Source organism: Bos mutus, chromosome 10, assembly GCF_027580195.1.
Source record: "Bos mutus isolate GX-2022 chromosome 10, NWIPB_WYAK_1.1, whole genome shotgun sequence".
Taxonomy (NCBI): Eukaryota; Metazoa; Chordata; class Mammalia; order Artiodactyla; family Bovidae; genus Bos; species Bos mutus.
Genome location: NC_091626.1, coordinates 12,179,462 through 12,193,663, shown reverse-complemented (window position 1 = coordinate 12,193,663; position 14,202 = coordinate 12,179,462). Strand labels below are relative to the sequence as shown.

At 36.7% G+C, this 14,202-nt stretch overlaps 1 protein-coding gene across 3 annotated transcripts in view; it reads left to right on the top strand.

Annotated features, from left to right (window-relative positions):
• The window catches only part of DENND4A (DENN domain containing 4A), a 126,732-nt gene that overhangs the window by 12,678 nt on the left and 99,852 nt on the right, over positions 1-14,202 (top strand). For 2 of the 3 annotated variants that reach the window (XM_070377306.1, XM_070377302.1), the window contains exon 2: positions 13,859-13,935. The exons of the other annotated variant lie outside the window; for it this stretch is intronic. The gene's annotated coding sequence lies outside the window, so the exon portion shown is untranslated. The remainder of the gene's footprint in view (positions 1-13,858; positions 13,936-14,202) is intronic. 3 annotated transcript variants of the gene reach the window in all.

Genomic DNA, 14,202 nt, shown 5'->3' with positions numbered 1-14,202 from the left:
ATTAATATTACAGCCAGGCTTTTGTGAGGGGGAGGGGACTCAGAAATTGGAAACTCACCAGTAACTTAGAAAGCTATTTTCTTCCCACCCTGGGGCAGCATGATCTCTTCTGCTTCCCCCAGCTTGTCTGCTTCATTTTTCTGTCTCTGCATGTTGTCTTTTACCACTGCGCATGGCTGAGCGAGTCCTCTAACTCTTAAATTCGTATATTCACTCATGGTTCTGTGATCCCATTCTAAACCCTGGGAAAAAGTCCAGTTTGAGGCAGATGTCTGTGTCTGGTCCAATCAGCTGTGGCTGATGAAACCAAGATTTCAGAGAACATTTCAGTCCTCATTTTTATAGTAGAGGAGTAAATGCAGGGCATACAACTCTCAGGGAAGAGGGATGTAGGTTCATGGATATCCCAAAACGTGGTGATTGCAAAGGAATAGTAAATAATGTGAAATAAAATTAAGGTTTTTTTGAAATAAAAAAGAGACAACTCATTAGCTTTATGTAGTAGAAAAGAACTTAAAAGTTATTTCATCCCAATCCATATTGTGAAAGCTATCAAAATATCTCCCCGTTTCAAAATAGGAGCCAGTGGAACTGATGTTTTTAGTTTCTGCATACAGAATTTGAAGTTTGAATCATGCTATTTCCTGAACACAAATAGTCTTATATTAATATTTTTATTAACACAGTGTGTCATTTTCTATTCAACAAGCGTTTACTGACTGCCTGTCCTTTTTCAGGGACTGTGCTAAAACAGATGATTACAGAGATAGAGATGTAATGTTGCCTGCCTTCTCTCAATTTCTAATCTAGTTGAGAAGAGTAGATGTTCAAAGAAACAATGATAGTATTAATGTGATAATTATAATACAGATATGTACAGGATGGTCTTGAAGTGTAAGAGAATGATAGTCTCTCCTGGGGAGCAGGATTAGGAAAGGCTTGAAGGAGCAGGTCTCACATATTACACAGGAGCTGGCCGTCTGAACAGGAAAAACTGAATTTACAAAGGTGCTGTGGAGTTTGGTATAGCTGAAGTGAATTTTACAGCATTCAGTTTAATGCAGCTGAAATGAAAACTTATTTTTTCATATCTATCCTTCAGTTCAGTTCAGTCGCTCAGTCGTGTCCGACTCTTTGCAACCCCGTGAATCGCAGCACCCCAGGCCTCCCCGTCCATCACCAACTCCCGGAGTTCACTCAAGCTCACGTCCATCAAGTCAGTGATGCCGTCCAGCCATCTCATCCTCTGTCGTCCTCTTCTCCTCCTGCCCCCAATCCCTCCCAGCATCAGAGTCTTTTCCAATGAGTCAACTCTTTGCATGAGGTGGCCAAAGTACTGGAGTTTTAGCTTTAGCATCATTCCCTCCAAAGAACACCCAGGGCTGATCTCCTTTAGAATGGACTGGTTGGATCTCCTTGCAGTCCAAGGGACTCAAGAATCTTCTCCAACACCACAGTTCAAAAGCATCAGTTCTTCGGTGCTCAGCTTTCTTCACAGTCCAACTCTCACATCCATACATGAGCACTGGAAAAACCATAGCCTTGACTAGACGGACCTTTGTTGGCAAAGTAATGTCTCTGCTTTTGAATATGCTATCTAGGTTGGTCATAACTTTCCTTCCAAGGAGTCAGCGTCTTTTAATCTCATGGCTACAGTCACCATCTGCAGTGATTTTGGAGCCCAAAAAAATAAAGTCTGACACTGTTTCCACTGTTTCCCCATCTGTTTCCCATGAAGTGATGGGATGAGATGCCATGGTCTTAGTCTTCTGAATGTTGAACTTTAAGCCTTCACTTGATAGTAAATACTTCTTTTTTAAAAGGAGGATTGTAGATTTTTAGAATAATAAAATTCTGAATTTGTATTGTAATGTCACTTTTGGAAATGAGCTTTTACTGATCATTTGCTTTCAGCCTCTTTTATCAAATTTTTTTAAGAGTGGTTGGTTGATTAGTTTACTTACATAGTGATTTTTTTTTCCTCTTCAAGCATAGAACTTTATGCAGTGGATGACTGAAATGCGAGGGCTTATAAAACTTATGAAGATCACAGTTTTTATAAAAGTGAACAGTGAAAACAATGCATAGCCCAAGCCTAGTATAATTTTAAAAGACAAAGCTCTGAGAATGACCTATGTCAGCACTGAAATTTTGTAATTTTAAAGGAAAAAGCATACACACAATATTTTTATAAAATATTTTACATCAGTTGTTTTTCTCCTGTGGTGTTTGTACCTACCTTTAAGCAAAAGTAGTATGAGCAGTTGGCAGGACACTTTTTGCTTCATTACACTGATCAGTTGGTTAACACGTTTACTTTTTTCAATTCCTTTATCCACTCATTCATGACTCCTATACCACGCCTATCACAGACAACCAACCAACCAAAAAAAAAAAGAAGAACCAAATTCACAGGTCCATAGTTGACTGTTCTGAGAAGTGACTGATACAGGTGAAAAAGAGAGAAAAGATAGTTGTGGCGAAAGCAGAAATGGTGGGTGTGTGTGTTTTGAGTATAAAGTTTATTTTCCTGTAGCAAGCTCAAAAGTTTGTGACCTGTCACCCAGATCACAAATTGTAACTGTTTCTCATCGCCTTCCACAAATTCTTCAGTTCGCCTTTTGTCACTTGTACCCTTCGAAGGAAGTGATGAGCAAAGAAAAGGCAATACGACTCTTACTTGTTGCTCCTTTTGTTTGGAATACTCTTCTCTCTCCTATTACCCTACTCATATTTCACAATTTAGATAACTCTTTTCTGACTCTTGAAGCCTAAACTATGTGTCCTTGTACTTTCTGTGATGACTTCTGTGAGAGACTTGTCACTTACAGTAATCGTCTGTTTGTTTGTCTGCCTTCTCAAGCTCCTGTAAGGCAGGGCCATTAATTATTTGTCTTTGTGTTCCCAGTGCCTGGTACAGAGCCTGGCATTTGGTAAGATTACCATTTGGCGGTTCTTGTTTGCCAACTACCGAAATCAACTTTGGTTAAAAAGAATTTATTGGAAGGATATTAGTTAGCTTACAGAAGTGACTGAAAGACTGGAGAACCAGACTCTGAGAACAAATAGGAAACCAACTAACCAACCTCAAGGCTGGACTGTGGCCAAAGTTATGCCACGGAAATGTTCTTTTCCTGTTTAAGACACCATTGACCCCTCCACAGGATATTGGGTGCCATTGTTGGAACACCACCACTGGATACTGTATGTCACTGCCCTAAGAATGACTTTTAAACTCTCCAATTTTAGCTCTATATTCACATTCTGCGTGAAAGCATCTAATCGTCCAGTCTATATACCTGGTCCCTGAATAGGGAAACAAGTTATCTGGTGGTCTTGGCTTTCATGGTTGACTCTAGGGCTTCTAAGACACACAGTGGCAGATTCTTTTAATATAGTAAAGGAGTTCTTATGCTGGATGGTCAAAAATAGAACTGACACATGTCCTTTTCAATAAACACTTGGTAGTATTTATTAGTTGAATGATGAAGAGCATCCATCATAATTTCCTGTCTCTAAACCTTTACATCATCAAGCCTTGAAGTGACTGTGATGCTACTTCTATAATTCAGAACAAAATCAATTCCAAAACATATAGATAAGCAATACCAGCAAAGTTTTGGTTTCTTAAAATGATGATACCTCATATTTAAGTAAAATTACTCAATTAAACTTTTTTTGCCATACCCTAAGCACATGTTCATTTGCTTGTATGATAAACTAACATTAGAGGTAGGATTTGAACTTCTCCAAACTAACTCCAGAGCACTTAGCTGCTCTTTTTATAGTGTTGGTATAGCAATGACTTAATTGAAACAAAACTACAATAAACTTATGTTGAGTAAGCCAAAAGTTCTTTTGGGTTTTTTTCTATAACATGTTATGGAAAACCCCAAGCAAACATTTTGACCAAGCCAGTATTGCTAAATTCAGACTAAAATTGAGGAAAATAGGGAAAACCACTAGACCATCTGGATATGACCTAAATCAAATCCTTTAGAATTATACATTGGAAGGAACAAAGAGATTCAAGAGATTAGATCTGATAGAGTGCCTGAAGAACTATGGACAGAGGTTTGTGACACTGTACAGGAGGCAGTGATCAAGACCATCCCCAAGAAAAAGAAATACAAAAAAGCAAAATGGCTGTCTGAGGAGACCTTACAAAAAACTGAGAAGAGAAGCTAAAAGCAAAGGAGAAAAGGAAAGATACCCATTTGAATGCAGAGTTCCAAAGACTAGCAAGGAGAGATAAAAATCCTTCCTCAGTAATCAATGCAAAGAAATAGAGGAAAACAACAGAATGGGAACGACTAGAGATCTCTTCAAGAAAATTAGAGATACCAAGGGAAAATTTCATGCAAAGATGGACACAATAAAGGACAGAAATGGTATGGACCTAACAGAAGCAGAAGATATTAAGAAAAGGTGGCAAGAATAAACAGAAGAACTATGCAAAAAAGATCTTAATGACCCAGATAATCACAATGGTGTGGTCACTCACCTAGAGCCAGACATCCTGGAATGCAAAGACAAGTGGGCTTTAGGAAGCATCACTACAAACAAAGCTAGTGGAGGTGCTGACATTCCAATTGAGCTATTTCAAATCCTAAAAGATGATGCTGTTAAAGTGCTGCACTCAATATGCCAGCAAATTTGGGAAACTCAGCAGTGGCCACAGGACTGGAAAAGGTGAGTTTTCATTCCAGTCCCAAAGAAAGGCAATATGAAAGAACATTCAAACTTAGCACACAGTTGTACTCATCTCACATGCTAGCAAGTAATGTTAACTTCATGCATCACTTCATGGCGAATAAGTGAGGAAACAATGAAAACAGTGAGAGACTTTAATTTTGGGGGCTCCACAATCACTGCAGATGGTGACTGCAGCCATGAAATTAAAAGACACTTGCTCCTTGGAAGAAAAGCTATGACCAACCTAGACAGCGTATTAAAAAGCAGAGATACTACTTTGCCAACAAAGTCCATCTAGTCAAAGCTATGGTTTTTCCAGTAGTCATGTATAGATTGAGAGCTGGGCTATAAAGAAGGCTGAGTGCTGAAGAATTGATGCTTTTGAACTGTGGTGTTGGAGAAGACTCTTGAGAGTCCCTTGGACTGCATGGAGATCCAACCAGTCAATCCTAAAGGAAATCAGTCCTGAATATTCATTGGAAGAACTGATGCTGAAACTGAAGTTCCAATACTTTGGCCACCTGCTACAAAGAACTGACTCATTTGAAAAGACCCTGATGCTGGAAAAGATTGAAGGCAGGAGGAGAAGGGGATGACAGAGGATGAGATGGTTGGATGGCATCACCCACTCGATGGACATGAGTTTGAGCAAGCTCCGGGAGTTGGTGATGGACAGGGAGGCCTGGCATGCTGCAGTCCATGAGGTTGCAAAGAGTCGGACACAACTGAGCAACTGAACTGACTATTTTAGAGAGATCAGAGAAATGTTTCTGCTTGCAGAGAAAGCAAGTTTTTATTTCTCAGCCATCTTACTCATCAAATATAAGGTGTTAGTACAGTCCCTTTGGAACACTGTCATTATGTACCAAAGGATACAGGATAAATGTATCCTACCACCTTTATTTGTAGGTATATTTGGAAAATAATTTGTACATGGCTTTGTAATTATTTGTAATAGCCTACCTTTGGAAATAATCCAGATGTCTGTTAACAGTGGAATGGATACATATATTCTCAATGAAAAACTATACAGAAATGAAAGTGAACAAACTGCTACATATATGAGTATGACTGAATATCAGAAACAGTGTAGAGTGAAAAAAACTGGACCAAAAGAATACATCCTGTATGAATCCTTCCACCTTCCATTTATATAAAATTCAGAAACAGACAAAAATAATTCAGTGCTAGAAGTCAAAATAGTGGTTCTTTTTGGGAGGACTGAAGGGGGATTCAGGACTTCCAGTTACTGGTACTGTTCTGTTTCTTAAAGGTATATATAATGGTACTGTTGTGTTCACTTTCCTGCAGTTCTAGTTTTCTATATGTACATTATGCTTTAATTAAAAATTAAAAGTGAATAAAACCCACCTGAAACAGACTTGTGCATGGATTAGCTTGGGGAGCATGGCTCAGTGACCCCCTTAAAGTTGTATGTAAAGTTCTATCTGAATATCTATCTAAATAAGTATGTGTAGTTTAAGACAGAGAAGATTCATAGCACTAATCAGATTCTCAAGGAGGTACATTATCCAAAAAAAAGTTAAGAACCCACATTGCCAGAGCCCACATATTCAGAAGAATCATTGTTAAACATTTGTATGGGAAGCTTGTTTTTGTGGAGAAATCCTTGTCTCTGTGATTAGATCCTCTGTTTTGGACCCTATCCTCTCATACTTTCTCAAGGCTTTTACACTTATTTTTTCCTTCTTCATCTCCTTTTCCCGTCTCTGCTGGATATGCTCTCGGCATACCCCCTTAATTTTGATCATTTCTTTAGAAAAGTCTGTGGTTGGTTCCATGTCTTCTGAAATTACCACTCCACTTTCCTGCTTCCCTCTATATCAAAACTCCTGCAAAGGTTTATATATACTTCCTCACTCTCCATTCTCTACTCAGCTCATTCTAGTTGGGCTTTCTTCTTACTAACACTTTACTGAAGTGGGTCTTCTCAGGGTCACAATGATTTGAGTTTTGCTAGGAAAAAAAGACTGAAAGTGTCAGTCGCTCAGTTGTGTCTGACTTTTTGTGACCCTGTGGACTATAGCCCATCAGGCTCCTCTCTCCATCGCATTCTTCAGGCACGAATACTGGAGTGGGTTGTCATTCCCTTCTCCAGGGGATCTTCCCAACCCAGGGTTGGAACCCAGGTTCCTGCATTGCAGGCAGGTTCTTTACCATCTGAGCCACCAGAACCGCCCAAGTTTTGCTGAAACCAGTGGCTAAATATCTCGTGGGGAGGAAGCCTCAGTTATAGAGAATTGATTTAATCGTATTTCTGACTACATGGTACTCTTTCGTCCTTTACTGTGTGGGGTCCTGTTTTAATTTTATCTTCCTTTATCCTCTATCTTCGCTCCCATTCCCTTTCCCCCACAGATATCTACTTTAACATGTTTACTTAGCATGCCATCCTGGGCTTCTCTGTTGGCTCATTGGTAAAGAATCCACCTCCCAGTGCAGGAGACACAGATTCGACCAGCTGGCATCTGGGAAGACTATTCCAGGCAGAGAAAGCAGGAAGGATAAAAGGGTCCTGAGGCTGGAACACACCTGATTATTCAAGGATCAGTAAGAAGATTGGCATGTTACCTCTAAGTGTGCTTTCTCAGAGATTTTTAGTATGCTAAACTTGTTCTATTACATCAGGAATTACTCCTACCATTTTACTCTGTGTTTTCTATTTACCCTAATTTCTTTTCTTTCTCTTTTCCAATTTTTGAGGATAAATAATTTTTTTGATGCCAGTTTGAAAATTATGTTTTCTATTTTTATTCTAGTGGTTACCCTTTACTTATATTCTTATTTATATTTGGTGGTGTTGTTCAGTCACTAAATCCTGTTCTATATTTATATTTGTCAAATTTTTAAACTTATTGATTATATGTATCTTCACCCCTAAATAAGGCATGTATTTTAGTAGGCCCTCCTCTCTGTCCCCATCATGTTAACATTCTCAAGTCTTTTAATATTCAAGATTATTATGGTATATTTTTTTTCTCCTTTTCCTACCTTTATTCTCTCTCCCCACTTCCATTGTTTAACAAGAGTGAACCTTTTAAGTTTTGGGTTTTGTTTTTTTTCATACCATGAGGCACATGGAATCTTCCCAGACCGGGGATCAAACCAGCACACTCTGCATTGGGAGCACTGAGTCTTAAGCACTAGATTGCCAGGGAAGTCCCCTTTAAGTTATTTACTCACTCTTTCTTGCCATATCTTATGGAGCCACCTAGATTTATAACATTTGGACCAATATTTTGATTTTTTTTTGTTTAGCAGTTTTCATGGTAAACCATCTGAGTACTTACTTATATTCCTAAGAATGTCTTTATTTCGTCCTTGTGTTTAATAGTTTAGTTATACGGAGTCACAAAGTTAGACAAGACTGAGTGACAGACACACTTTCACTTAGTTATATATTCAATTTCATTTTTTAAATGAAAATTTAACAAATATTAAGAGTAAAATTTTAATTTTAATTTTTTAAATTAAATTTTAATTAAAAATATTACATTAAAATATTCCATTTACATACATTATTACTATCAATAATTAGAAACCTATAATTTTTTTTTTCTGTAGGTGAGCTACATTTAGGGGGAATTTTTAGAATTTTTCTCTTTGAGATGTTCTAAGATTTCTTTAAAAAAAGGGTCTAGTATTTTTTATTATATATCAAACTGACATATCTTTAATTTTTGGAAATTATTGGTCATTATTTCTCATTATTCTTCATTTCTGTTTCTTTTTCACCTTCTGAAAGTCCTATTATTTAGATATCAACTCTGTTTTTCCTAGCCTCCATATATGTTCACAACTAACTCTTCACAACTAATTCTTTTTTTTTTTCCCTTTAATTATACTTTATTTTTTAAAATAGTTTAAAAAAATAGTTTTAGACACAGCAAAATTGAGAAGAAATTGTAGAGAGTGTCTATGTACACCTTCCACCAACAAATACAGCTTTTCCCACTATCAGCATACCACACCAGAGCAATGCATTTGTTATAACCCATGAACCTAAGCTGACACATCATTATCAGTAGGGTTCACTCTTTGTGTTGTACATTCCGTGCGTTTTAACAAATGTATAATGACATGTATGTGCCGTTATATATCATACAGGATAGTTTCACTGCCTTAAAATCCTCTGTGCTCAGGCTGTTTATCCTTTCTTCCTAACTTGCTGGCAGCTGGTGATCTTTTTATTGTTTTGTAAAAAGTTTTACTGTCATAGTTTTGTCTTTTCCAGGATGTCATATAGTTGAAATTATACAGCACATAGCCTTTTTAGATTGGCTTTTTTCACTTAGTAATATGAAGATAAGGTTCTTCCATGTCTTTTCATGGTTTGATAGCTCATTTCATTTTAGCACTGAAAAATATTCCATTGTCTGGATGTACTAGTTAATTAATCCATTCACCTGCTGAAAGACATTTTAGTTCCTTTCAACTGTGGCAGTTACGAATAAAGCTGCTGTACACATCACAGACAGGTTTTTGAGTTTACACGTTTTCAACTCATTTGGGTAAGTACCAAGTGTGGTTGCTAGATCATATGGGAAGAGTATGCTTAGTTTGGTAAGAAATTGCCAAACTGTTCCCCAGAGTGACTATATGATTTATCTTCGATTTTCACCAGTGGTGAGTGAGTTTCTGCTGCCCCACATTCTTGCCATCATTTGGTGTTGTCAGTGTCCTAGATTTTGGCCATTTTAATAGGAGTGTGGTGATTTTTTATTGTTATTTTACTTTGCATTTTCCTAATGATATATGATGTTGAATATCTTTTCAGATGCTTACTTGCCACGTGTATGTTGTCTTTAGTGAAGTGTCTGTTCAGGTCTTTTGCCCATTTTTTAATTGGTTGATTCATTTTCTTATTGTTTAGTTCCTCTTATTCTTTAAAACTTCCATATTTTTAAACTTTTATAATATATATTTTTAATTGCTTTATGCCTTCTTAATATCTTATTCTCATCATCTGTTCACTGATTTCACTTTCAAGTATATTGATTTTTTTCTATTGTATCAAATATAATATTCAACTGTATTTATATTTATTTCATTATTAAACCTGATTTAAAATTTATTATTTTTAATACCCAGTGTTTGTAGTTGGTTCTTCATTATTCCTTATTATTTTCCTAATATCCTACTTTAGTTTCCTGAGATGGTCGTCAAGCTTATTTAAGAAATACGTTTGGGACTCCCCTAGTGGTTCAGTGGATAAGAATCCCCCTGTCAATGCAGAGGACGTAGGTTGGATCCCTGGTTGGGGAACTAAGATCCCACATGCTGTGTGGCAGCTAAGCCCACAAGCTGCAACTACAGAACCCTGCACATCACAAGAGAGAAGCCCACATGAAGATCCTGTGTGCCAACAGCTAAGACCTGATGCAGCCAAAAATAAATAAATATTTTTAAAAATTCTTGAACATATAAATAGTATTAAAAATTCCCCAAATACCATCTCTTCATACCTCTTTAACCATTTCTCACTTTTCTCCTTCCCATTTCTGCACTTTTTTTTTACTCATCTTTTTTGTTACTTTTCTTGCCATATCTCTTTATCTTCTTTCATTTTCTATTTTACACTTTTCCCTGATTCTTGGTCATTCATTCTATTTCTTACCCCACCCATCTAGTTTAACTTCTCTCACTTACCTATTAACTTTTTTGGTTCATCAAAGCTCACATTCATGAATTAATATACAGGGCTCCCCCAGGAATTACTTTCTTCTCTGTCATTCTTTAATTGAAATATGGAATAGAAGAACTCCAAATTTAAAGCCATGGGAATTGAGTTATAAACTGATGTATATGGTCTTTAGGCAAGCTGTTTAACGTTTATGCCTCCATTTCTTCATTTATAAAAAGGATTGAAAGTACCCTCCTCGCTCTAAAATCCTATGATTCTGTGGTGTCTTATTCTTCACAGTTTTCCTCTACTGTGCTTACCTCATTCATTTAATAAATATTTATATACCTACCATGTATTTATAACTCCTATAATTTATGTGAGGAATCAAAAGAAATAAAAGACAGAGTTTCTGCCTTTGAATTGTTTATAGTCTGTCTGGAGAGACAAGAGGTATCTGCGTATTAACCCTCAGTTATTTCCAGTCTGTTCTTCTTCTTTCCACACCAGATTTATACTCTCAAGGGAATACCAACTACTTTATTTTTAAACATTAGTTTTACAGTCGTGTGTGTGTGTGTGTGTGTGTGTGGCTATGCGACATGAAATGTGAGATCTTAAGTTTCCCAACCAGGAATCAAACCTGTGCCGCCTGCATTAGGAGCAGAAAGTCTTCACCACTGGATCACTGAGGAAGTCCCTGCTACTTTAGTTCAAATCTGATTTCTGGGCAGGTGTGAGGGGGGTGGCAGGTTTACCCCTGAACACAGTAAAAACTCTTTTTTAAGACATTTTCTTATACATCTAGGAATCCCCGTTGCAGTCGTTCTGTGCATTCTCATGCTCAGGTGCTCAGTTGATCAATGGTGTCTGACTTTTTGTGACCCTGTGGACTGTAGCCCACCAGGGTCCTCTGTCTATGGGATCCTCCAGGCTAGGATACTGCAGTGGGTTGGCATGTCCTCCTCCAGAGTATCTTCCTGACTCAGGAATCGAACCCATGTCTCCTGTATTAGCAGGCAGATTCTTTACCACTGAGCCACCTGGGAGGCCCCAGTCATTCTGTAGCATTATTTGTGCACTTGATTCTAGTCTGGATTTTATTCATGATAGGAAAATTTACCTCAGTATCAAGGAGATTGACTGTCACTGTGACTTAGTAGATGATCACTCTCTGTTTCTATCTTTGCGTGTATGTATATGCCTGTGCATTTATGCTTGCATAATTATATTCAAATGTAATGTTCCAGATGGCTGAGTGAATGTGACCAGTAAGTCTTTGCACATGTATATGCTTTTTTCTCTGGTTTGTTTCTCCACCTATTTTGTAAGGGGTTATTGCTTTAGAGACTTTCTTTTCCTTTCATTGGCCCTGTATGCTCTCTGGTAAAAATATACCACTCCACTGATATATGGACAGTGTGGGGAGGGCAGGAGGGAAGTGGGCATACTTATAAAAGGGCAACACTAAGGATCCTTGGGATGGAACTGTTCTGTATCTTGAGTTGGGTGATAAGTACATGAAGCTGCACATTTAATAAAATTGTATAGAACTAAATACACACATATACACACACGAATACAAGTAAAATTGGGAATATCAGAATAAGATAGAATTGCATCATTCAGTATCCCCACTATGATTATACTATGATTTTTCAAGATTTTGCCATTGGGAGAAACTGGGTAAAAATTATACCAGATCTCCATTGTTTTTTTTCAACTGAATGTAAATGTAAAATTATTTCAGAATGAAAAGTTCAATTAAAAATAACAGCAATTTAAAGAAGTATGTGCTGAAAGATAATTGAACATATGTAGCTGCTGGAAGCACTTTGAGGAGCATGACTTTCCATTTACTTCAAAGGATGCTTTACTAAATAGATTTTATGCGTTTTTTGTTGCAAGTTTTCTTATGCATGTACAGAAAGTGAAGCAATAGTGGTGATGTGTTGTCTCCATTAACAGAAGAACTTTGTAAACACTTAAATGATGCCAGTTTCACATCAGTCTCACTTTCTGTGTAATGGGAAACCAGGTAATTCTAATAATGGGTCCGTTTTTTCATACAGTTCATGGAATCAAAGTAACAGTTTTAGAAATTTCTTCTGTCAAAGAGGAAACATTTCATATTGTGAATGCTGCTGTAAATTAATCTGAAAATTTCAACACTAAAGAAAATGCTTTGTTTTTTTACTAACAAATATTTAGTGGAGCATAGGTACTTGGAAGTCATTGTCATAAAATGTTCTTACTATATAAGGAAACTCAGTGTGCAGAAAATTTGTTTGGAATTGATTATATACTACATTCATAATTTATAATTGCGTCAAACAAGCCTGATATTCTACCAATAAAATAGGTGCAGTTTTCAGATTTTTCCAGTATTTTTCATATACATTGAGTATTTCAGCTAGAACATTTTTGTGATAATCTGATGCTGAATTTAAAAATTGTTTCAGCAGATCTGTATTTACATTGTTTCTTTGCTGCCTGTCCACGATAAGATTTTATTTATTTATTTTTTATCATTACTGGATTTTTCTTTTTTTAATTTATTTCAATTAGAGGCTAATTACTTTACAAAATTGTATTGGTTTTGATTTTAGAATTATTTGAAAAATAGATGTGTACTTAGCCTCTCAGTCGTGTCTGACTCTTTGCAACCCCTTGGATATAGCCCGCCAGGCTCCTCTGTCCATGGGGATTCTCCAGGCAGGAATACTGGAGTGGGTTGCCATGCCCTCCTCCAGGGGATCTTTCCAATCCAGGGATTAAACCCAGGTCTCCTGCATTGCAGGCAGATTCTTTACCATCTGAGCCACCACTCTATATTTACTGACTGAAGATACTCAGTGAATCTGAGGTGGAGTGGCGTCCTACTTTTTCAAACATAAATATCTATCTCGATCATTTTTAGCAGTCCAAAATGTAGCAAGATTGTACTTAATGTTATTTTGCATTCATTCTTTTTATCCACTTTTCCATCCTAAGACACTTTAATCACTTTAATTGATTTTAGCCCTTTACCCACATCTCTCCCATTTCCCAGACAGGCACCAAAGATCCACCAAGTTAGGTCAGTCTGGTGTCTGCTGCTGCTGCTATTTCCCTGTTATTATTAGATATTCAGTATTAGTTAAAACTATGGTTTCTTCCTCTTGTGCTTGTGCCTATATTTTTCTTCTAGGAATGAGATACTATACATAATGTCTCAGAAATTGACATGTTTTTCTTTCTTCTTGTTTCTGTACACATTTACTCTTTTGTGCCCTTATTTTTTTGTTTTGTTTTCTCTCTTTGTCCCCTTTATCTATTTTTTAAGTGTTGTTCTTGACTGAAATGTGTTTTCTGAAAGAGCTGGTATATGAAAATTGCTTAACCATATGAAAACAATACATGCAATCTTTTTGTTTGCAAATTATTGTTATTAACAACTTTTAAATATACACAGGCATCTTAGGGGAAAACACTTGATTGGAATTAATTTGAGCTCAATTCTTACTCTTTTTAATACAGTATTTCTCAAACTCTGAGGCTTGCAGAATTCACAAATTGAGATCTGGCATCATTTTCAGAGAGACTTTCAGTAATGTGTAAGTAGTTTGTTTTTGTTTTTTTTACATTTATATTTATTTTTATTAACTGTTTGCTATATAAACACAGTGAAATGTTAATTTATCAGATCTCTTAACAAGAATTTGGCCTATATTCACCAGGTAATGATTTTAAGTAACAAGTGACATGAAATAACTTGTTAAAAAAAGATGTTTCAGGTGTGCCCTGGGTCAGTATTAATTCAACACTGTTTATTAGAAACATCTTAGAAATAGCATCTCCAAGTGTAAAGAATTCTAGATGAA